General features: G+C 32.4%; 1 protein-coding gene and 1 long non-coding RNA gene across 3 annotated transcripts in view; one reads left to right on the top strand and one right to left on the bottom strand.

Moving 5' to 3' along the window:
* Window positions 1-7,009, top strand: part of LOC146993091 (uncharacterized) — a 31,507-nt gene extending 24,498 nt beyond the window's left edge. The window contains exons 2-3 of the long non-coding RNA XR_015038292.1: window positions 5,101-5,236; window positions 6,291-7,009. This is a non-coding gene — a long non-coding RNA (uncharacterized LOC146993091). The remainder of the gene's footprint in view (window positions 1-5,100; window positions 5,237-6,290) is intronic.
* The window catches only part of LOC118197295 (uncharacterized), a 307,554-nt gene that overhangs the window by 147,020 nt on the left and 135,809 nt on the right, over window positions 1-24,725 (bottom strand). The gene's annotated exons all lie outside the window — the stretch shown is intronic.

Consider the following 24,725-nt stretch of genomic DNA (forward strand, 5'->3'; position numbering starts at 1 on the left):
ATTCGAAAATTATTGCAGCGCAATTTATATGCCATTAAGTCATCGTTAATAACCATTAATTGGCAAGTTTTCGTTTTACGACGTCATGAACTTGCAACTTCTGATGACTAGTGTTACTGTACAGACATGACATGCTTGATAAATTAATGAGTAGTGGACGTTAGAATGTGTGGTCTAACTGTTAAAGGTCTAGGTTGGTTTAATTTTAAGGAATTCTGATAAAGTAAAATTTATTATACATTTATTTATTTATATTAATTTATTTTGCTGTATTATTTGCAAATTTGGTGTGAAGTGATTATTTAAATTAATTTCGGAATAAAATAGGATTGTATTTCAACTATTAATTACTATCTTAAAATAAATTCATTACAATATATAACTGCGTGGATTAGTTCGATTTGCCGTTTAATGACTTAAACGTGCTTGATTTCATGAGTGCCACGTGAGCAAATACGAAATCTGATTGAAATATAACAAAAGCTTCAAGTTTATGACGTAGCTTATTATGCTCACGATAAAGAAACCCACATATCTTCTTTGTTTCTTTTTTAACCAGATTAACTGATTTAAGAATATCATTAATCTTTCTTTCTTTAATCTCATGCATAAATTAATATTGCCAAATTGTTAATTCTTAATGAAAGAATACCCATATACAATTTTTGTAGGCCAATAACTGCACACATTTGTATACAAAGCAATGCGTAAAATATTACTTTGAGTGAAGTCAAGCAATAAAATAAATACGAAAAAGTAAAGTAAAGTAAATAAATACGAAAAAGTCAAGCAATAAAATAAATAAGCCCACAAAGTTTGTGAATGTCACTATTGCAAACAATTGTTTTGAGTTTTATAAATAAAATATTATAATTAAATTTCTAATAGGTATGTTTATCTAAAAGCAAGAAATAGTGTTTTCAGTTTATGAATGCTAGAATTGAACGTTAATTACTTTGATATACATCGCAAGAAATAAAAAATCATCAGAGAAAAGATGTCCTAAAACTAAAAAATTAAGTTCCTGTGTAGCTGTTCATTTATTAATTTATTGTGTCCACCAGCGGCCGAGCGGTAAAATCGCTGAAGACTGGTAGTTCGGTCTGAGGTTCGAATCCCGCGAACGGTCTGGCTGCATGGGCGTTTTCGTGGTTTTCCCCATGTGTAACGTGTATACGAGCTAGTTTCTCTTAGAAAGCCCTCCACGAATGCATCCCTCCTCTTAGGCAGATAGCCCTCGAGGTTTTGCCATAATCACACACACACACACTATTAATTTATTGCATGCGAAATAAATGATTGCTAGATATGAGTTCAAATGAAGAAAGATAAGCGTTTCTTTCCTTTAAACGGAAAGAAATTTATCCAGAATGTAAAATCAGCTTGCTATGTATAATCTTGTAATATATTTGATTGACGTTCATCTGTGCTTCACAGTATATTTAGGTTAATTTGATATTATATATTTTATCATGATACAAAAGATAAATGAATGAGTATTTCACTCTTAAGTGAGAATTCTAGTCCAAAACAGCAACGTCCAATTCTTTCAAAATTTACAGAAATCTTGATTATTGGTCACTGTCGCAAAGAGTAACATTAACAGATGAATAAATAACTATTTTATAGAATTCCCTTAGTGTAATGGCACAGTCGAAAGACGATAAATGTAAGATAAACTATAAAATGAACCGCATTACCACGGTGTGATGCGACTATGTATTTATACACGGTAACATAAAATGTGAGTAAATGTGTAACAAAAATGTTCATCAGTGATAAAACCATAGCTGCTTGAGACATTTTTTCCCACCTTGACGTTGATTTATGGCCTCGAAGCAATTTCATTGGTTACGATACGGGAGTTATCCGATGCTATCCTAGAGAGATTGTTGAAATAATCGTTTTTAACATCATTACTTATTGCTACTTAATAGGAACTTTCTTCTCTCAAAAGCATTAAACTAATAACAGCCCAATAAAAAAGAAAGATGTAAATATAATATTTGTTTTAACTATAATCTTTTTAACGTTCGGTCATGGAACGCGTTTCAGAAGAGATATATCTGTTAATGCATAGCTTGCAGATGTTTTGAAATCTACAGATACGACAATTTAAATATAGAGTAAATGACAAATTTCAGAACATATATTTTCATAAGTTCGGGTAAAAAAGACTCCTTTACTTCAATCTTCAGGCTGTCTGACTTCAATCTAGAAGCGCTGAAATTTGAAACGCTCTAAAACTAAGTACATTATAGTACCTGTCAAGTAAAACGACATGCTTGATCTCTTAAAAGTATTTTTCCTTTGTATGGTCTCTCGTAAAGTTCACAATATTAGGAGTCTGATGAGGAAAGCTGATTGTTAATAATTTATTTCAAGCAATTTGACCACCAGTATATTTTACCTCAACTTTGATTAACACGCTCAGTGCAAAAATTAAGCAACTTTTTTGGTAAAATTTTGTGTTTTCTGTTTCATTTCTTCACCATTAATATTTTCCCTTCAGAATTAAATAAATGATTTGATATCAGTATAAAATACACATACAACGATTTAACGTTGGATTTTAATCACATTAGTGGTTTAAAGGTTAATAAAATATTAACCCTCACAAAAGCATTTTTCCGACAGTTTCTCTGAGCTAAAATATGCTAACTTGCTTTAAATCTTTTAATTTAGTTACTAAGTATGCACGTATTTTATTTTTTTAAGTATGAATGTTAACCATTTGAAAAGTTCGTTGCAAAGAATATGTGGTATCCAGACTCGAAAACTGTAATTATTTAACTAAAGGTATTTCTAGTCAGAAAGAAAGACCATTTTCTGCTTAAAAATTCTATTCATAATTCTAGGACATCTTAGACCTCAACTCGCTAAGAATGAAAAGGGGCTAGGATTAAAACTTCCTACAGCAGGAATTACTTACAACGTCATAACAGAAATATATACCTTGTTCATATGAAAATATATTTCCTTTGTAGCGCAATAGCTTTAAATGCAAAATGAAGAATTTCACACTGTTTGCCTCTTTTAAACATCTTTATTAAAATTCGAAAACAGATAATCTCAAGAAACTATTGTTACTTCAAATAATCTTAAACAGGCACTTTCAAACGACTGAAGAGCTTGGTTTTGTAGGCTATGGTGATAAAATAATAATCGTATTACTATTTCCATTCTTAATTTCCGCAGTGACTGAGAGTTGACATTCATCTTACTGATTAACAAATATAGTAGTACAGGTACAATTAGATAATGAATTAGATAATGTACTTCTTGTGCAGGCTTTTGTAAACGAATAGAAAAATGTCAATAAATCCTCACATATTATATTACTGTTTTGGACCGCCCAGCCGGTATGATGGTTAGTGATTCTGACTGCCGTACAGATAAGTCCGAGTTCGAATCCCGGAGAAGACATGGCTGTAATTGTCCGTCCCTTTATATAGGAGGCAACAGTGGCCACATATTAGGTGCTTTTATAATGAAATAGCCACCCCTTCCGGGCCCTTCTAGTGGCACATGGTTGACGATTATTAAATAAAGCGCCCGGCCATATTGCTTTTTAAAAATTTATTATAAAATGTTTAATCAGTTTTAATCTAGAGATATATTTCAAATTATAATCTGTAAATGATCTTTCGTGTTTTTGTTCATTTGGCATCTTTGTGTATATTATTAAAAATGCATTTTTTATAATTAACTCTGGTAGTAGTCAAAAATTCTTTTGCATTTGGAATTTCTAGCAGCAGTTTGAGTTTATAATAAAACACCTAAATTTTCGAAAACGGACGAAAGAAAAACTTCCATCAAACGCCAGATTTATATTATACTACAACCAGAAAATTTCAGGTGAAGCTACTAATACATTGAACGCTTATATCGAAAGATATATTTATACAACTGTTTAGCTATGTATCCAAGTTAGACATGTTTTTACTTAATTATCATAGCTTATATGATAGTCAATTTAAAACATACCTCGAACAGATCTTACGCCTTTATGATCTTTAAAATTAGAAGCTTAATATAATCCGGAATCGTTAGCGGTATGATAATTTTAGACCTTTACTTGAGCTTTAACCCAAAGCTGATATTGAAGATAACCGATATCCTGTCGCGTACAGGTAATAATAATACTTAAAAAATTACCTGTACTTTCCTTAATTGTTATTCATCAAAATCAGCAACAGCTTTTCAGTTTACTGCGGAAATCGCATCATCCCTGGCGTGCCAAATTTCACACTAAAAGTTCCTGATACGTATGATAAAGGGGTTTGTTTTATTGGTTAAGAAAATTGGAATGCATGTGCTATTTCTTCATTTTTATAAAGACAAGAAACTTCTGTAGATTTCCTGTAGGACATATACATTCCAGAGACTGTCTAAGCACTTCAGAATATACCGCATTGTTGTATCATCTTATTAACAGAACTAAAGAAACCTGAGAAAGAAAAGCTCTATTAAGACAAACTTAGATTCTCCATAGTTGTCAATGCTTTTTGATATCTAGTAATTTCGTAAATGATTATACAGATTATTTCTATCTCTGTAAAAATTACAGAGTATTCCAGATATTAGGAAAACTAATTAGCATGAAAGAATTAATAAGTGATGCTGAAATCAATTTCTTTTTCTTAAAATGTTAGCTTAGAAGAGCTTTCTAATAACTGAAAGTTATTATGTTTAATAATAGTGATTTATGTTTTTAAGCTTCCTGAAGCTTTCCTGATTTTCGGTACAAGATTTCTAATACAGCTCAATAAGTATTTTAAGCAAACGTAACGCAAATTTCTAGTCAGGAAAATGATCATTATAAGAATTAAACAAAGTTTCAAAGCAATTAAGGAATACGGATTTACTAAGAAATCTAAGTACATGTCCTATAAGGAATCCACAGCAGAGTTGAGAATTTAAGAGCTTATGGCAATTTATTAGGTTTAATTTAACTTTGACCAGTTGTTAGAATAATAATCAGATGAATGAAGCTTTTGCTAAGCTGTCTTTCTGAATAAGATATTTTTGGCTTCATGTGTTTGCAAAACATGCCTTCAGATTTAGTTTCATAAACGATAATGATTGCTTTTATTACAGGGTTCATCATTTCTTTAACCAGGATCTTTAAATTAGAGATTATCCTGCAGAATCACCTGATCTCCATACTATTCAATTAAAGGAAGAAAGCTTGTTTCTATAACACTGCATTTAAATCGAGATATATGGTTTTCCGGTAAGATTTAAATCAATTCGATACTTTTCTGACATAGTATGTTACTGAATGTCTTAAATTCTCGTTTAGAAAGAACACCAAGTAAGCTGACTTCATTGATTAATTATCGCATACGCTATTTTTTATCTTTAAGCATTGTTCTAACTTTCCACACAATGTGTTAATCAACACACAATATTTAACTAAAATTTTCTAAAACGAATACTTAAAAGAATTAGCTTTCCCATTCTTTGTAACTTTTACAGAATGATAAATGAATCTGAACGATAGAGACGCTGTTTATTACATGAGACGCAATACCAGGTCAAAGGTTTCTCAGCTTGACAGACGGGAAATAAAATGGAGCTAATAATAAATTTGGAATTACATAAAGCAATGAGAAAGGGAAGATCAAGAAATTATTTTAAATTCTACGGCAGAAGAAAATACAAATTAATTCGTTCGTTCAAGATAATCTGTACAAGACATACGTATACAGGGATGCGCGACCCAAAAATATAATACAAGGCATAAATAATCAAAGACACCTGTTAAAATGATTTGATGGACTGCATTTGGGATGAAATCATTAATAAATTTGGTTTATCTTCCATTTGATGTTCATATTTGACATATATTATGCATTTATATCTTATTAATAGCAAATTAATTAAAATTCTATTCTAGAAAAAATATGTTAGTTTTTTCCTCTCCAACACTGTTTAGTCAACAAAAGTCGAACGTAAAACGGCATAGTATTGCACTTTACAAAAGTTTTGAAGGATATGCAAATCTTCAAATAACGATCGTATTCGTAGATTTTATTAGGTGAGATTATTTTCGCCGTGGAAAAAACAGATTGAAACCAAAAAGCTACTTTCTCTTCAAAAAACATATTTACCAAATGTGCTCCCAACAACAACTAAAGTTTCGCTCACCCTCTATAAGGGTGGTTCGAAAATCCTGTTATTCTCCATGTTTTTCGGAAGTACATGAATTTCTTGTGTATATTCCATTTCTGATGAATGGCATTGCTAACAATTTACTTACATTCATTCATTTTGTTTCTTTTCAGGTGGAAAATATAAACTGTTAAAAATACAGTCTGTCCGCCAAGAACTGCGATCGCCAAGAATCGCCAAGAACTGCGATGTTTCGTCATATGATAATAACCTGTAAGACATTATTGAACAGCATATATCGCCACAAAGATGCCAAACAAATGAAGAGATGAAAGCATTCCGAAAGTCATTCACATGAAATTTATTCTTATTATAAAATTTATGTATAACTTATGCTTCATAAAATTTTGCACTTAACATTGAGAAGACTGATATTGCGTGATAATTATAAAGTCAACCCTTTATATTTAGTTAATCAAACCTTAATCTTATCATTTTGCCTGTGTTTTCACTTCTTGCTTCGTTATTTCCTACAAGAATGCAAAAATTAAAGTATAAATAAGCGTAGAATTCTGGAGTTCGAAGAGAGTGAGTGTGTTTGTGAACAGAGACTGAACGTCAATTAGCTTAGCTTCGCTGCTCGTTGAATGTAACTTACCAACTTAAACATCGGTTCGATTTTGCTTCGCGAACACTAAGGTCGAGCCGAGGTTTACAAGAACACATTTTGTATTTCGCATCCAGTTTAATTTGAATGTCTGTTCTGAATAAACCGCAAAAAGCGAGTTTCTCTGCTGTTAAATTTCTGTTCAGTTCTGTTTCTGTTAAAGTTTGAGCTTATGTAACCTTCAGATTGACGTATTAATAAACAGCTTACATTTTAAGCTTTTACTGTAAGTCGTGATACCTTTAGTTAAAAAACAGACGAGGCAATTAAGTCGTTTAGCAGTCTTTAAGGCTATTTGGTGGTTTATAGTAATAGAATAGCAATATATAATGATATGTTGATCATACTAATATGTTTTTAAACATACAAAAGCTATTAAACAATGTCAGTCGAATGGAATAATGTACAGACATGAGATGCATATCTGTAGCCAGAGCATGAAGTAACAAGGTCTTTTAAATTACTTTATAGATATTAATCTATTTCATCGTTTATTATAATAAAATACAACATATATAGAATTGCTAGTATATTACACACACTATGTGTAATATACATAAAATGTTAAGTGTGCGGTATCATTTCAAGTAATACTAATGCAGGAACAGATAGGTAAATTATTCATTTTGTAAACTGAGAACGTCAATTGAAGTATCGATAAACATGCTACAGTCCAGAAAATGTTTTTTCATTCTTCATGATTTTTTAAGTAGCCTTTTCTTTTCTTTATGGCATGTTTCATAATTATAGTATAATACACATGATTAACTGACTATTTATCTCGTCAGTGAAGCTTCTGATCAGTGATAGACTATTAATAGTAAAATATCTGAGGCATAAGAAGTTATAAGCGAATATGCAATAGCGCTGAAACATAATCGCTTCCATTTAAGACTTGTATGTTTATGGACTATTAGCTACTAATACTTGGCAGCAAAATGTAGGTTTTTAAAAATAAAACTGCAACTGTGGCAAATATGTGGTAAAATTTAACAAATAAAATTTGGTGTTTGTTCTGTTAGAAAACGGCTCACTAATGGGTGAGGAGATAAGACCAATGAATGCTAAGCGTTCGACCGGGGGTTCAGTCCCTTTTCCTAAGCAGTTAATCTCTGCGTGTTTTCCCGTATGCCAAAAAGAACTTCTGTGATAAAATAAAGCTGAAATGCTAGAAAAGATATTGAAATATAAGGAGTTAATTCAGATGGCTCTTTTTACCCGACTTTCTTGTTTAAAAATTAGATTCTAGATCTTCGTATCTTATTTTTCTCATAATTTCTTTCTAAGTAATAAAATAACGAATTCATTTATTACTTTTTAAGTTCCCATTTGCATAATAAAAGGCTGCTTTAAAAATTTTAATTCTTGTTTTTATAGCTTTACTTTGATTAAATTAGCAAACGTCCCCCTCCCAAATCACTTTAAAGAATCCCACTTTCGTATTTCAGTTCAGAATGAAATTTAGAAAGTGTCTAAACTAGTATCATATATCACCGTAGTAGTGGTTCTGCGCATGCTGGAATCCATGTTGTATGGTGAGTTTGGTGCTAAGTTTTTGTATGCTTTTATTTCCGTGCATAATGAGTTTAGCTTGTTAAAAGTGTATGCTTTGTGTTTAGTTTGTGTTCCGCTTTCAGAAAATATACAGTTTTGTACAAGTTTGTGCATATTTATGAAAATATAAGTGTTTGAAATTTTCCCATTGCGGAAACGCCCATTACGCATGGATTGGTAAGTTTTTTTATTGATATCTTGATAAAATTTGATTTTATTGATATATTGATAAAATTTCGCTGGTCGTATTTATTATTTCGTTTAGTTTACATTTTACTAGCATTTTTTTTTTTTACTCGGTTCCCGAAGTTGTTGGTTTTCCGGGGCTTGTAGTATAAATTTAAATTTAGATGTTTTCTTCTTTTTTGTTGTCTTGATTTGAGCACGGCTGGATCGCTGGCTCTTCGTTTGTTGTTAGATGGGCTAGCTCCCTTTAAAAGTCATATGACCAAGTTAATCTTGGTTAGGTGGGCTGGGGGCTGCGCCCCATACTTTTACCACCTTAGTAGTCATTAACCACTATAAAATTTATGTTAAATGATGCAAATAGGAAGTACAGATAACAAATTTATAAAGATGCTTACATTGCAGTATTTGTGTTTCCTTTTTACTATATAATGTAGATGGTGCTTTGGAAGTGAAACTTTATGCGAATTCTTCTATTTATCACTTCTATTCCATATATCATATCACTGATTGTATCATTGGTTATTTTATCTTCTAATATATTTGCAAAGCTTATAAGAAATATTTTTAAACCCGGTTAATAAGACTTTAAAAACCAAAATTGTTTAGTCTAACCGAATACCCAGCCAGTATTCATAGTCTATCCGTATTTGTATTCTCAGAATAGACAACATACATAAGTTTTCGGCATTAATGACAATCACTAAATCTCACATGGGAATGATAAATGCCCATATAATATGTGAACATTCTTTTTAGATATCGATGTAGTTATTATCTGCATTTTCCCATCAAAACGAGCATCGTTTGAATTTCTTGCAAAACTATTATCGTCTATTAATTTAACAAAATTGTGAAGTCGAACATCGTAATAGAACCATGTTCGTTTATTTAATGACACTGAAGACTTGATAAACCTAAATTAATTCACAAAACAATTAGTGCAATAACTTCTTTAAAGCTAACGAATAAATAGTTGTTTAACATGAAACATAGCATCGTCAAAACTTAATTAACTCTAGCATTCCGGTTGGTTCTACCCTCGATGAATAATGCGTTCTGTCAGCAACGATCCATTTTTTGTCCGTGAGGTGTCTAAAGTGATTGAGCCGATTTTTACAGTACGCACTCGGCTTCTCCGTTGGATTGGCTTACGATCAACAATGTGATGAGCAACAAGTTTCCTTCAGTTCTTCCGTCTATAAAAATCAAGTATCTTGTTTAATAGGCTACTGCTCTCCAATTAATTGCTTCATCTAAGAAGCAATGTTCCCTATTCTATTGTAAACTCTTGAAGCAGATCGTTACCCCTACACTAATAGCAAAATTAATTCTGTAGATTTTCTTCATTTTGGAAGATATTATTCTTATCAGGAAAAGCATGTTCAGTTGTAGCATGTCTTGCAATAGCATCTCGAGAGGAAGGGAAATTGCCAAAGCCATGTATTAATATATTTGTTGCAGTTGTAGTACATCTTGAAATAGTATCTCGAGACAAATGGAAATTGCCAAAGCCACATTTTAATATATTTAACGTGAAGGCACTGATACATATACTTTACGATTCTAATGTATAAACATTAATGTTAAATTAAAGTTGTAAATTTCAGAATTTTTCGAGCAAATACATAGTATTCATTTCACCTTTGAAAACAAAATATGCATGAATGAATAGAACCCTCTAAACTTGAAAAGTCTTCCACAAAAGCATTTTTCTCCTTAAGCAAACAGTCTTTGCATGCTTTTTTATAATCTGAGTTATTGACCCAATGCAATCCAAAAGCATATTCTCTAAGATTTTATTGCCAACTAGAGAATATATTATGTTCTTGAATAGTGCATCTGGCCCTAGAAACCGAAAAGCTAGTTTCTTTACTAGGATAAATAAATTTTGAGTCCTTATAAGTTAACGGCAAATATCCACCTCTCTACCAATTTTTATGAAACTGATTGGTAAAATTAACAGATCATTACTTCTATCGTAAAGTTTTCTTTCCCTGTAAATTCTCATATTTAGACAATTTAATACTTATAAAATATAATATACATTGCTGTGAGGCGTTTAGACCAGGATAAACCCTTCTAAGCCTACCTGTGTTTTAAAGAAAACTAATTCTTAACTAAGAATCATAAATGGCTTGAGAGACAGGGCTAAATAATGTAAGAAAAACTTACACGCGTGTTTCACAGAAACCTTTCAAAAACCCTTATTACGCATTCCAATCAGCAAGTTAGTGAAACGCAATGAATAAAACACAGTACAAAATGCAGTACTGGCAAAAAATAAATATAGACGGTCATTTACATGTAGGTATATGTAAATCAAAACTACATCATGTAAATTTTGTTTACGCAATGGTTTATTTTATACATAGGTGACATGCTAGTGTATACTCCATAAACGGGGGGGGGGGGGACTCCGAAACTTTCAGCTTTCGTTTGAATTTCCTCTTTTCGTTCAATATTTTACTTAGTTTATAATATCTTTATAAACTTAATTTTAAATCCATTATATTCTGCTTCAGTTTTATTTTATATTTCACTTTGTTTACTTTACAAAAATACATAAATAATTCTGTATTTTCATAAAGTTAAACTTTGGTCTTCAGAAGTCTGAGATTTCTTTCTAACTAAAGCCGAATTATAGGCGTGTCAGTTTAATGTCTTAGTCTTATATAGGAAAAGCTTTGAAGAATTACTCTTTTGTTTTGTGGTGTTATTCAGTTGATGGTTTGTTTAGGATAGCTTTCAAGCAACATCCTCGTAATATCCGAAACTGCAGTATATCGAAAACCGTTATAAAACAAGAGCACCCTACTTACCTTTCAGCTAATGTTCATTTAATGCATAAATTTTCGAGAGTAATGGGTATGTGTATTGAGAATACGGCAAAGCACACTAGGGCTATCTGCCTAAGGGGAGGGATGCCTTTCGTGGAGGACTTTCTAAGGGAAACTGTCTCGTATACACGTTACACGTGGGTAAAACCACGAAAACGCCCCATGCAGCCAGCCCGTTCGCGGGATTCGAACCTCGGACCGAACTACCAGTGTTCAGCGACTTTACCGCTCGGCCGCTGGTGGGCCCTCGAGAGTAATGGCTTCTAGTACAAGAGGCAGTGTGGTCGGTATGAACAATGAATCCATTTATAAAGTTCTGTTTTTATAACATGCAGTTAATAAAAGTAACATTTCAAATTGCGCAAGGTCTAACAATTATTTAAAACATAGATTGCTCCAAAAGTTAAAATGCCTAATAATTTTTTTGGGGGGGGGAGACAGGTTACTCAGAAGTGTTGTACGAAGGGTAAATTGTTTGTAGTGCGGAATCGACTGTTATTTTACAGGGAATAACAAAAGAAAACCACAGGAAATTGTTTCTCCATCTCAGACATGAAGTTCTATTTAATGTAAGCTCATCATAAGATGAATAAAAGAGGTGAACATCTTTGGGTCAACTTTCATATATAGTCATAACATAGTCAACTTTAAGATAAGAGACGAAATACTAACTCAGTTAGTCGCATAATTTAATTAGGCGCAAAAGAGTCTTAAGAAATTGTTGAAAATATATATAAAACTTCTTTATGGAAAATCGATTAATATGATGATATAATATTCGCTGTTAAATAAGAATGAAATGAAGTATATTCTATTCTTTTGGGGAAACTTTTAACTGGTGTTCATTCTATTAAAGAATAAATTTTAACAAACTCAATAGTGTGCCGGTCGATAAACTTAAAAAGACTAATTAAACAAATGCGTTCAAAAATTATACGTATGTAAAATACTTTAATTAACTGACTCATCGTTTTGTTTACTTTCATTTCAAACCTAAAAAAAATTAATAAATATGAATTAAAAAAAAAAAGAAAATCTGAAAGGTTTCAAATTATAAATTACGTTCAAAGGGGCGTTTTTTAAACATTTTGTGTGCTGCCTTTATTTATTAAATATTATGTTCTTCGCACTTAAACCGTAAAACTCAGTTCAAGAGCAATATCGCAAATAATTTTAAATTGAGCATATCGTTCGAATTTCCAATGCATAGTCTCACGCGCTGGAGATAAAAATGCTTTTTCTGTACAACTTTGCCATTGCTCGATTTGAAATCCTTGAGTTTGTTAATCAAATATTCGCTAAGTTTTACAAAATATGAAATCGATAATAAAACAAATTTCGGTACTCACGTATTATCGCACCAGGTTGGCGCGATTTGTAAGTATGAATAGAAAGAAAATGTACATTTATTAATTACAGAAACAGTTTTAGAAAGAAGAAGAAGTTTTAGAAACAGTTTTTTATATTATTTTGTTTTAAAATATAAAATAGCAATTAAACCCTTCCGGTTTCGAATTTGAATAAGTTGCAGAATTATTTTTTCGGCGGAAATCTTTTGGCTATTGCTTTTAGCACTGATTGAAAACCGTCTTCACCATTAACAGCTTGAGCTTGGCGCCATATAAATTCGATAAGGTATGAGTCAAGATGATGACGGGCTGTTCCTCTCCGTTTTTTGTTGCGCCATTTGGCTGAGCCCCACATGCGCTCTACATGTTGTGTGTGAACGCCCGTGTTGGGATCCACAAAGTTATATTTGTGATTAACAGTTCCATGCAGAAATCCAGCATTTTCGAACTCACTTGTATTGTATCCTTTCCAGCAATCCGAATAAATGATGCTTCCTTCCTTGATATTTTCGCAAATTTTTTCCATGAGGGTAAGGGCGCTTCTGTTAGGTACAGTAACCAAAAAAGTCTCTTTCTTTTCTCGGCAAATTCCGCCGAAAACCCATTGGTGTGGTAGTACACGCCCCATAACACGTAGGGTTGCCGTAACTAGGGTCGCCAAATTTGCCGATTCATGCGAATTTTGGCCTGGTTGCGTTAATACGTAAGTACCCAAATTTCAAATTTGGGCTTTCAGATGCCCATATTCGCAGTAGTATTACGTCATTCAAAATTTAAAAGCTCTAGGTATCGTTGTTTTTATAACAATGCGATACGTACATTTATGCAGATTCTTCAATATTTAATTACTTCAAACATAATACAGGGCGATAATATTTGGTGGCAACAGTTTGAAAAGTGAAACGGACATTCAGAGTGATTCGACGCAAAATCGCAAAACGAAAACAATAGTCCCTCAGGGACAAAGCTCCTTTAGACTAAAAACTAACATGTTCCAAGACAGGTACTTCCGCTGGCAAGTAGAATATTTAATTTTGACTTAATAATTAAAATTACATCATAATTTATTAATGTTTACATGACATCTATATTGTATGTGAACAACATTGTAAGATCATTTTATCGCGAAGGAATGTAAAAACGCACATTAACTGACATAAATCCAAGTATGATATCATCTATCTGCTTTTTGCCAGGCAATGTAATTTTCATTATTCTTATTTCTTTATCATATTTCATTAGCAATGCGCGAGTGATGCATTGCAGTATAATGTAATGATTATATCGCAAAATGGGAAGAAAACTAGGTTATAGATTAGTATCAGCCATAAGTAGCTGTACACATACTCATGCTCTGATAAAAATAATTATTTTAATCATACTTTCTGCGTACTTCTCTGTAAACGGTCCTGAGTCCCATCATACGTACATAAAAAAATATAATATTTATAAGCACATATGATAGCCGGCAAATAATATAACGCGATAATGCATGTATTTAAAATTTCAGAAATGCAAATTTTTAATATAACAACTAACTAGTGCTTAGTAATTTTTTAAACAAGCCCTTAATATGACTTTTCACCGCAGCCTGAGAAAGTGCGAAAGACCTAAGAATACAGAATGCTCATGAAATGTTTTGTCAGTCTTGAGTATGATGCAAGTTCAAGGGGGATAATGTCTTTTAAAGTGTGGTAATAAATAACCCTATTCTACTAGACAATGACTTTTCCATGTCGGAAACTTTTCAAGTGGACCATTTACGAAAGTCATTAAAAGGCTTAAAAATGTTATATACATTAAAAAAAATAAAAAGAAGGAGGAAAAGAAAACAACAGCTAGTTGAAGAAGAAACAGAGCATTTGTTTTTTTGCAAAGGAAATGTTAATACTTATGATATGTTTTCAACTCTCACATGTGTACAAAATGTTTCATAATTGTTGTATGAAAATATGTAAATAACAAATACGTAAATAATACGTAAATAAATATACGTCTCTTCTCATCATACATTAGCGCATTCAATTTTTTAGAGGAATATTTTTTTCTCCATATAATCCTGCAACAAAAAACAATACATAATGTTAATAACATGTTTTTTACACCTCAAAGGAAGTGTAGTGATGTATAAAATCCTGCTCTAGTAAAATAAAATCCGTAGACAGGATCTTGCCTCGGAAAACTGATAAACGAATCGAAACGAGAAGCAATCTTTGGCAAAGGTTGCCCAATGTGCAGGAGTGCTGCCATTTGAAAAAGTGTCAGATCTTCAGATTTAAACAGCTTGTTTCTGATTTAAAAGCACTTAATAAATAATTAAAATCTTTATTTTACTTTTTTAATAATGGACTTAATTTGTAAACTGTCAAAAGATCATTTTTATGAACACCTTGCACCTTTCTTCTAATTAACAGACGTTGTTTCTAACGCCACATGTTACATAAATGATAGGATCACGTATTTTTTTAATTTTAATTTTTTAAGCTTTTTCAGCTTTTCAAACTTTTAATCAAAAACAGTACTTCAGAACATTTCTTACGCTCTATCCTCAGACTAATTTTTTTGTGCAGAACTATTTCGAAATCATTCATAATTCAGACTTCTGACTTTTCTCGTTTCATCACATTCCTTCTCCATAGAACTGGAAGAAATGCTTTTTTATTTCGAGACTATAATTATTGATTTAACATTTTTTAATACTGAAACGAGAAATGATTACGAAACTATTCTCCATCTTCTAAACTTTTTCCATCATAAATGTAAAATTTCCATTTTTTCCCTAGACTAGCTTCTTAATTACTTGTATCTATTTAAAAATAGATACAATTTTGAAATTTTTAGAAGATTAAAATGGTTTTTGACCATTTTAATCAATTAAATGGTCAAAAACCATTTTAATCCTCTAAAAATTTCAAAATTGAGTCCTACTAGAATCCGCACCAGTTTATTAATGGACATAGGTATGAGGACATCAAAGACATTAGTGTCATCTGAAATGGATGTATAAAATATTTTACACTACTTGACAAATTAAGGTTTTATGATCTGAATAAAAAAATAGGTAAAATTCTAGTATACGGTGCAGCCTTGGCATGATTTTGAAAATTATCGCCAACACCAAAAATGATCCAAAGAACGTCTATATACTATACACTATATACTATGTGTGTACATACATAATATATATAACTATATATATTCTTTGAATGACCTGTTTACTACTCATCGTACATGTCCCAATTTTACTGCTCATTATAAAGTCGCCAAAAGTAGCCAAATCCCGTGTGCACCGGATACTAGGATTAAACCAAAAAATACTTGCTTTAGGCACTTGGGTGTACCGATAAGCAAGAGATCTTTATGCCGAGATCACACATTTAGGTTTACAGAGGGTAGTTACACAGCAAGTACTTTTTTTATGTTTCTTTACTAAGAAGAACTTCAAGTTCAAATTGAAGGAAAGAATTTGCAAAGCTTAATACATATTTTTTATATTTCTTTTAGAAAAAATTTAGAAGTCACCAAAGCATTCAAAAATTTTCAAAATTACTGTACTGAAAATTCAAGAAGTTTGAAGTAATAGTAAAAGAGTGCGGCAATCTACCACTTTAAGAGTTAAATAATATAGCGATAATACACGCCTATTAAAAGCAATAAGGCTACTTGAGCTACCAAAACTCATAAATATACGTATATTGTTCTTCCCATGAATAAGTTAAATGAAACTAGAGTCAATTAAGAACTGTGTGTTCGCAATAGAAGAAAAAGTATTTTATCGCTGTCTCTGCCAAGCAGTAAATATGTCACTCGATTGATACTTTTTAACTTTAGTTAACTGCTAGCAGTTAGCTCGGTTTATTTTAACTCACTACTGATAATTCCTTAAATTCAAAAGGAGAGTATCTACATTTTTTTAAGAATTTAAAGACAAGAAATAAAGTAAACAAATTTCCTCAATAATGTCAATAAGAGCCAAGAAACGTTTTTCAGTTTTTTAAGAAACTTTATTTTAGACATTGTTTGGCAGGACATTAAATTCAGAGATGTGATAGACACTTGTATAAGGAAAGAAGTACAAATAAATTAGGAAATGGTTGAATTATTAAAATTAGTTAATGATACAAAATTTTCAATTCAGTTGCCATGCCTTTTAAACCAGATTAAAGAATTACATTGCTTGTATTTGCAGACATATATGGAAGATAAAAGATTTTCTCGCCCAAAAAGATATTTGTCATTGAGTTATATGTTTACGAAATCTTTAACTGGTATTGTAAGAAATTTTACGTGGAAATATATTTTAATCGCCAAAGAGGGCGTAAATCTTTCATGATGTATACTTCTTGTTCTTGGATTTGGCAGTGCCAGTTGAATGTGTCTTAGACGTGAATAAATTTGGCAGTTTCGAAACCTGATTCGTAATGTTCCTTGATGTTATGTGTGATTTGAATTAGTGTTTTTTTGAACCAGGATAACTTAAAATCTTAACGGTTATTATAATATTTTATATTTGTGGCGTCCAACAGTTGCGCACGAACAATTTTTTTTTTTTGATTTAGAATGCGGTGTGGTTAATATTTGGATTATGGTCATTTTCTTTAAAATTTATCTCATTCATTTCCTTAATTTTCTTCCCTTTACTTCTGTTCCATTGACCTTCTTCTATACTATTTTACACCATCTTCTCACGGATCTTTCGCAATTTCATCCAACCTATCATCTAAGTGACCATCCCTTACTTTCATTGGCTCCGTATTTTTATTTGCGATTCATTCTGCTATGTAGTTTATTCCATTACTCAAATTTCCCACTAAGCATTTTGGAACTCTCTTTGGTGAATCTTTACATTATGGTAACTTGGCGATTTTTTGGCGAAAATTTGGCGACCAACCCTGCTACAGCAACCTGCTAGTTTTGTTTTGGACGCCATTTTGTTTTCACGAAGTAAAGGCTTTTATTTTTACTCAACATTTTTTTCAACAATCTGCTAGCCGAATTACGCTTATGCTAGAACTTTTATGCAACAAAAGTGCTTAATCATGACGAAGATTAGGTGCGAAATCGGGAGACAGTGCAGAATCGCAAACTCCTTGCCGCGTTTTTCAGAATGACACATACACGGTAACCATGTACACGTCGACCTTAAAGTCCTAGCTAGTAACCTTTAACGCCTTACCAAAATGTCGCCAAACTACCTGTTACCATATTCCAAATATTAGCCTGCGGTGTTTTTCGTGTTAGTGATTTTTTTTCCTTTGCACTGAACGTGGAAGGATTAACGTTCAGAATACTTGTGAATGTGCTTCACCAGGAAAGTTGAATTCCTAAATTAGGATTATACTATTTGAAGCCTGCACCAGGTAAGAGAATAAAATTACTTTTTTTGTTATTATGGCAGACGATGTTATTAAATTGAAAGCTACTTAAAGAAATGTATATATTAGAAAATTTTAAGGTTGTAGAAATGTATAAGTGTATTTAAAATTTTAATTTAATTCTCAAAAAAAAAAAAAAAAAAGACAGGTTTCTTGTAATATTTCTAGTATTTTAGTTGAATTATGATAATCTTGATTTTGAAATGTTATTTGTTTAATATCTTGAGTTATATAAATTCCTGATTTAAATCCTGATGCTTGAACAGGAATGTTATGAGAACAATTCTTGATGAATGAAAATTTACTTGATATTCTTGAAACGTATGGTACGTTTTACATGTTCTTGATGTTTATGTGACATTTCTTGTAACATTGTAACATTGATTACAAAAACTTGAATTTGTATTGAAATGCATAATGATTCCAGAAAATTATTCTTGAAAATGTTCATGTATTACTGATAATGTTGATTGTTCTGAACTGCTGTTCAGCCGGTCCCAGTGTGTAAGAAATGTTACGTGGAAATATATTTTAATCGCCAAAGAGGGCGTAAATCTTTCATGATGTATACTTCTTGTTCTTGGATCTAGAAGTGCCAGTTGAATGCGTCTTAGACGTGAATAAACTTGGCAGTTTTGAAACCTGATTCGTAATGTTCATTTAGCTTGATGTTATGTGTGATTTGAATTAGTGTTTTTTGAACCAGGATAATTTGAAATCTTGACGGTTATTATAATATTTTATAGGTATATCTATGGTTACATTTGGTTTCAATCCTTCTCTATCAGCGTAACTAATACCTCTTTGTTGTTTTTTAATATACTTTCAAAGTTATCGGGCTACCAAAAAACATTCACTTCCTCTGTTCTATGAGAAACTAGGCGATTTCAAAGCAACTTAGTAGTAACTAAGTCAACAGAAACGATTTTCATTACTAGGCAGCTCTCATGGGTACTAATTAATTTTACATCTCTTCATTGTTCTCCGTAGAAAGTTCAAAAGTTATTTGTGGTAATTTATTCATAATTCAAACAAAATCTTGAAAGAGAACACCTTAAACAATTAATTAGTTCAAGCCAAATAAATCATATACTTTGTGGTAAAGCTTAAATACAAAATCAGTGCTGATGAATTTAAAGTACAAACAATCCTTGTATACGATAGATAGATCTTTGGAAAATAGTACAAAAATATCTCTTTAAAATATACAAATTCAAAAGAAGAGTTAGAAGATAGGTTTCAACTCGTTATTTACATTGAAAAACCAAGTGCAAAAAACAAGAAGTTTTCAAACAAAAACTGCATAAAAAATCTTTCATTGTAATTCATTTAAATAGATTCTTCACATTATAAATTTTTGAAAGTTATTTTTCATAAAGAAAATATATCATTGACTCAACTGAAGAAAATCTGATTTATCCATATGGCTGACTAAGAGATTTTTCTGCTGTTACTTTCTCATAATATTCTGCCACTTCCTCCATTAATACATTTTTATAGGAGCTTAAGCCGGTGTATTGAAGTTAGTAAATAAAAGATAGAATTTTTTCCTGAGTTTATAGAATTTTATAGAATAAAAATATAAAGACCTTATAAAAATCAATCAATTATTTTTATTTTAAGAAACTTTCTTTTCCCTTCTGATTTCAATTTCCTGCCAGAATGCAAATTTAAATGACGTATATGCAAAATCACAGTGAGTCTGGAAATAGTATTTAAGTAGCAGAATTTAAGAGTTAGTGGTAGACGAGTTAATTACGAGTAGACCGGGTTTACGTCGAGAACGAGTTTATGCCGCGTGTTTGCACGTAGCTCTGTAGTAGAGTATTTGTGCTAGTGACTTACTTTTAGATTATTTGATATTTTAGATTCGGCTTTGCTGTGTGCAGTCGATAATTCTCATTTATATTGAAATAGGAACCAGCCGTGTAGCTGAAATTTGATTCATAACTGTTTGTACATACTATTTTGTGTTTAAGTTACTTCGCCACAAGCGGTAGTTAGTTTGTGAGCACTGAGTGAGTGTATGTTCTGTTCAGCTTAGTAAAAATGAAAAGGTTGTTGCAACCTTCGGTCGGTTGTTATCTGCTTTCAAGACACAGTGAGAATTCGCTATCTCGTCTTAAAATTAGGGTTTACATTTTATGCTGTCTAAAAGAATAAGACTCTACGATAGTTATGCTATGTGTTTCTTAGTTTAAGCGTTTTAACACCCGAAAATAGGTGATTACTTTGTAAGATTTGACTATAAATGCTAACCTTTATTGGAAATGGATATTCTGAGATTTTTGGATTGGAATGTTTTCTCAGAATCGAAATGGAAATGACAATTTTAAACACGCTTCATTTGCAATTTGATGGACTTACTTGTTACAAAACCTACATTACGAAGCTTAAATAAGTTTTTTAACATGGGTATTATTTTGTAATATGGGTTTAGCTTACTAACAAATTTGTAAGGTGGATAAGTTATTTAATTTTTGTAACGTGGGAAATGAAATTATCTATTAAATCCTATTCGACCGAATAATATATTACATTTCGTGCGGAAACATAACTTTGGGAAACATAACTGTGGTTTTGAAGTATGCAGTTGGTAAGGATTATCGTACTTATTGCTTCAAAACTAAGTAAGGAAATCGGATAAGTATTAATCATTGTGTTTAAGAAGTTGAACAAGATAATTCAATATTGTTCCACGCGTATGTTCATTCTATTATTATTCTTCCTATTCGGCAGCCAAATATTAGTCCTGCTTAATAACTTCTTTCTAACAGATTCGGCCCATTTTCAGAGCTATTATACCAGGTATTTAAAAAATACTGTACAACAAAATAATGTGTTTTTTAAGAAATAAATAAGTTTCTATTCGGATCATCCAAGAAGAAAGTTCAAAATACACTCATGTCCATAAATTAAGGATAATTCGGAGTCACGCGGAAATCGAACTCTAAAATAAATATATCACCTGTAAAATCACTACACATATCTTCAAGAATCATATGCAAATTTCAGGAAGTAACCAGATGACACCGACGGTACGTCACAATGACGAGAGTGTAAGAGAGTGATATATAAGGAATACAGGCAAAGAAGTAAAATTGGTCGCAGGCGCTTTATAAGCATTTCAGTGCAATAACGGAATAGTTATGACACAAAGGACGCATTTGGATGATATTTTACGTGGTAGAATAATCGGCCATCTGGAATGTGGGCGTATCCAACTGGAAGTATCAGACTAACTTGGAATTGCCCAGAGTGTCATCTCCGGGCTTTGGCAACGATTCCAAGATGATGGTAATGTGAGTAGACGTTACAGCACGGGTCGCCCCAGAGTTACAACGCCGAATGAGGACCGGTATTTGGCAGTTACTGCCAAAAGAAACAGGCGACGTACAGCCTCAGACCTGTCTCGTCAGCTCTCTTCAGCCACTGGTACGACAATTTCAAGGCAGACCGTGTACAGACGCCTAGGGCAGATTGGTCTATATGCTCGTAGACCTGTCAGATGCGTTCCACTTACTGCAACTCACTGTCGCCTGCGGTTAGCCTGGAGTAAAGAGCATGCATTGTGGACACCGCAACAGTGGGTTTGTGTGATGTTCTCTGACGAGTCCAGGTTTAGCTTGCAGTCTAATTCTCGCCGGACTTTCATATGGAGAGCTCCAGGTACCCGTTACCACCAAGAAAACATCATTGAACGACACCGCTACGGTGGTGCAGGAGTGCTCGTTTGGGGTGGAATTATTCTGGGTTCCAGAACTGACCTGCATGTTCAAATTGGAACCATGACAAGCCAAATCTATCGGGATGTCATTCTGGAACAACATGTACGTTTGTTTCGGGGCGGCATGGGCGCACAATTTGTGTTTATGGATGACAACGCCCGTCCTCACCGTGCAAACATCGTAAGCGAATGCCTTCAATTGGAGGATATCACCCGTATGGACTGGCTAGCATTCTCACCGGACTTGAATCCAGTAGAGCACGTGTGGAGCATGCTTGGCCGACGAGTTGCAGCCCGTCAACTTCCTCCTACATGTTCACCGGAACTTCGGAGAGCATTGCTTTTTGAGTGGTGTAATATCCCCCAAGATCAGATCGATAATTTGACACTCAGCATGCCTAGGTGTTGTACGGACTGTATTGCATCGTCTGGGAGACATACAATGTATTAACAATCATACCAACCATGTAATATTGTTTTTTTGTAAATAGGTGTTTTTTGTAATTTGCTCCAGGGAGAAAAAATCGCTAATTTTTTAATAATATCAAACATATAGCATCTGTTTTTGCTCTTTACCTTTTGTTTAATAAATAAGCTTTACAAATAAGTCAAATTTGTTTTGCTTCTAACACCTCCTTTGCCTGATTTTGCATTATCCTTAATTTATGGACATGAGTCTAGTACTCTATTCCTTTTACCCTGGTAAACATCCCATTTATAAAATTAAATTGCTTTTTAAAAAAATTTGAAAATTTATGACTTGAAGCAATTTACCAGGTGAAAAGAAGTCAGTTTCGGGGATCGAATAAAAAACGAATTCTGCTCCATTAAAAAAAAAAAAAAAAAAAAAAATTAATTTAACGGGAATTTGAAAGTTTCCGCACATGTTTGCTAAGTAAAACGTCTAGAAATCTGCGTTTGGAAATTTACTACAGTATTTGCCTTTACAAAAATTGTATGTGATTCCAGAAAAAAATTTAATTAATTATAAATCGCCTTATTTTGACTGTATGGGGAGGGAGATTTTTTTATTTCACTATTTTTATTTCAGCTATGAAGTGTTTTTAATTGGCATCCTTTTCCTGCAGGAAAAGTTTACGCTTGTACATTTTTACCAAAATGCACTAAACGATGAATTTCATTGTCATAAAGGGGCCCATAAGTGGCCGAAGGGTAAAATCGCTAAACACTGGTAGTTCTGATCTGGATTCAATTCCAGGCGATCGGGGCTGGCACGGGTTCAAAGCTTTCCGTGTTTCGATATTGGTTCCTTTAATTTTCAAACACATTTATTTTATTTATTTTCAAATTATTTTCAGTGTCTAAATTTACTTCAAAATTTCCTTTCCCTTTAATCCAGAAGCTTATAATTTCGACATTTTAATATATTTATAGTTTCTTGTAGAGGTCAACCTGTTCCTCGGTTTTCTACTCTTATCCTCAGTTTCAAACTCTTATAATCGGTTTTCAGTCATCGGTTTCCTAGTCAATTTCCACTAAGCAACATATTTTCCGGGGTGACGTTCTTGAATTTAAATAATGTGAATTTCCCTTCCTCGTAATCAAGTAAACAAAACGTAATGCGAGGTGCCTATTAGAATTTGTAAAGACCTTATTTTGTTCTAACCTATTATTTTATTTAAAAAAATTTTCCTTTTCCTTCTGATTTCAAATTCTTGCCAGAATGGAAATTTAAATGACGTATATGCAAATCTAAATGAGTTCGGAAGTGGTATTTAAACAGCAGAAGTTAAGAGTTCGCGGTAGGAGAGTTAGTTCTGAATTTTTGCCGCGTGTTTGAAAGTAGCTCTGTTAGTTGAATCGTTCGTGCTAGTCACTTACTTTAGTTTATATTGATATTCTAGACTCGGTTTTGCTGTGTGCAGCCGATTAAGCGGTTTAGATTGAGTAGGAGCTAGTCGCGCAGCTCAACTTAAATTCATTGTGATTGTACATGCTATTTTGTGCTCAAGTTGCTTAGCCACAAGTGGTGGTTAAATTGTGAGCATCGAGTGAGCGCATTTTCTGTTCCGTTTACTTAAAATAAAAAGGTTGCTATAATCTTCGTTTTCAGTCATCTGCTCTTCCAAGACATAGCGAAAATTCTCTACTTCGTTTTTTAGTAAAGTTTATGTTCCCAAAACACACAAGAAGATTCCACAAACTGACAAACAATATTAGCTTTTTAAAGCCTTTACATGCCATTTCTAATTCTAGCCCTTCTTAACGTTTTCACATACATTAAGAAAACTCGCCAAAAAACATGTATAGCTTTCTTTTTCAAAGTCGTTTAACACCTGCAGGTCAAAATAACAGCGCCTGAGATTTTGCACTAAGGAGTTAATAGACGTAATTTGCTAATAAAATATTTACATGTAATATGTTATGAACAAAAAGCAGAGAAAATCTCTACAGCCCAGTAATTCTGGCAAATGTAATTTTAGCTACCAAAGAAAAAAAATGAAAGGTCACACCTTCCATTTTTTTCTTAGCCAAAATTATTTTTAAAAAAATCTTCCGTTGGGTAATTAAACTTTCTATAGACATTTAACAATAACAGAAATCTTTCAGGTCTAGTTAATGATTTCAATTCTAATCCTTCTTCACCTTCAGCTTTTAAGGAAATTATGTCGTTGCTGTTTAACGTTTTGTTAATGTATGGCACTAGTAGCTTTGCTTCTTTCTTTAATTGGAGCTTACTCGAAACTTCTGGTCTATTACTAGCACGTGAGCAGAGGCTTCTCCTTTATCATTTTTACTTTTGCAGCTAGCAGAAAGTTCTATTCAAATCATCCAAACTAGTGCTGCATATTTATGCAATTTACGCTGATTATTGTTGCTTCCGTACCTATAACATTTCGAGTTATTTTATAAAACTTTATTGCGAACTGCTGCTAATGCAAGGAATCC

The sequence above is a fragment of the Stegodyphus dumicola genome, chromosome X1, assembly GCF_044657685.1.
Source record: "Stegodyphus dumicola isolate Sdum_Otavi_A_Nest chromosome X1, ASM4465768v1".
Taxonomy (NCBI): domain Eukaryota; kingdom Metazoa; phylum Arthropoda; class Arachnida; order Araneae; family Eresidae; genus Stegodyphus; species Stegodyphus dumicola.